General features: G+C 37.4%; 1 protein-coding gene across 10 annotated transcripts in view; it reads left to right on the top strand.

Annotated features, from left to right (window-relative positions):
• LOC106880485 (homeobox protein Meis1) overlaps positions 1–1,235 on the top strand; it is a 261,086-nt gene that overhangs the window by 74,429 nt on the left and 185,422 nt on the right. The window contains exon 1 of one of the 10 annotated variants that reach the window (XM_052973533.1): positions 404–570. The exons of 8 other annotated variants lie outside the window; for them this stretch is intronic. The gene's annotated coding sequence lies outside the window, so the exon portion shown is untranslated. Of the gene's footprint in view, positions 1–403; positions 571–932; positions 999–1,235 lie in introns of those variants that run through there. One more of the 10 variants, XM_052973536.1, reaches the window with a different exon arrangement.

The raw sequence follows: 1,235 nt of genomic DNA, 5'->3' as shown, positions 1-1,235 counted from the left end.
ATATATATATATATATATATATATATACATACATATATATATATGTGTGTGTGTGTGTGTGTGTGTCTGTCTGCCTATTTGTTTCCTCTGTTTCGCTGTCTCCTTTCCTATACTGTACGCACACACACACACACACGCGCGCACACTCTCTCTCTCTCACACACACACACACGCCTTTATACAACGCGTGTGTGTGTGCGCGCATGTGTGTGTGGGTGTTTGTAAGAATTAAGAAAAGTCCCTATGAATGCGATCTTGTCCCTTTTTTTTAGTGAGCTCCCCCCTCCTTATGCGTGTGTGCTGATACGGGTTTTGTTGTTTTTTTTTTCCCGTGGCTCCTCTGTGTGTTTGTGTGTGCGTACCAAGAACGTGTTACATGCGCACACGTTTACAAATTACGTTTGTCGTCGTTCGTCAATTTCTCGGCCGACATACCTTGCTCGATCTTACTTGAAAAGGATGAGAGGCGAAGTCGATTGTGTTGGCCGGGATTGGAACGCATAAAAGAAGAGGCCTGAACCAAGCACCGTATGTCTCTCTAAATGTACCCTATAAGAAAGAAATATGACGGTAGTGTATATCTAATATTCGATATTTATAACGTACATAGCAAAAAGAATTTAAAACTATATAAATAACACGCATATACATATATACACACACACACACGTTTTCAAATTTGTCTCCCTCTCTCTCCCTCTCTCTCTCCACACACACACACACAAACACATACACATTTATATACACACTCATGTATGTATATACACATATATTATGTATGTATTGTATACCTACACATTAATCTGTTTTTATGTTCAGTTATAAAGGCAAGTTTACCTTAATCTGATCGGTTACTCTATAACTATGGTTGAGTACAACTTTATTATTGTGCGACAGGAATGCCATTGACAGTGACTTCGAAGTTTCGTAAACCATCGTCGACAGTCTTTTACGTGCGTCAATGCTTTCTGCACGCTTGTATGTATGGTCGTCTATTTGTAAGTACATCTATCTATCTATCTATCTATCTATCTATCTATCTGTCTGTCTATCTGTCTATCTGTCTATCTGTCTGTCTGTCTGTTGTGTTGTCAGTGACTTCGACGTTTTCACCAGTTAAGCTACGAAGTATAGAAGAGTAACCCATCAGATTTGTGTAGAACTGCACACATAAACAAACATATATGTTATAATATATATATATATATATATATATATATATATATATATATATA

This window comes from Octopus bimaculoides, chromosome 16 (assembly GCF_001194135.2).
Source record: "Octopus bimaculoides isolate UCB-OBI-ISO-001 chromosome 16, ASM119413v2, whole genome shotgun sequence".
NCBI classification, from domain to species: Eukaryota; Metazoa; Mollusca; class Cephalopoda; order Octopoda; family Octopodidae; genus Octopus; species Octopus bimaculoides.
Note: the sequence above shows the minus strand (reverse complement) of the source record. Positions and strands in the feature narration are given on the sequence as shown.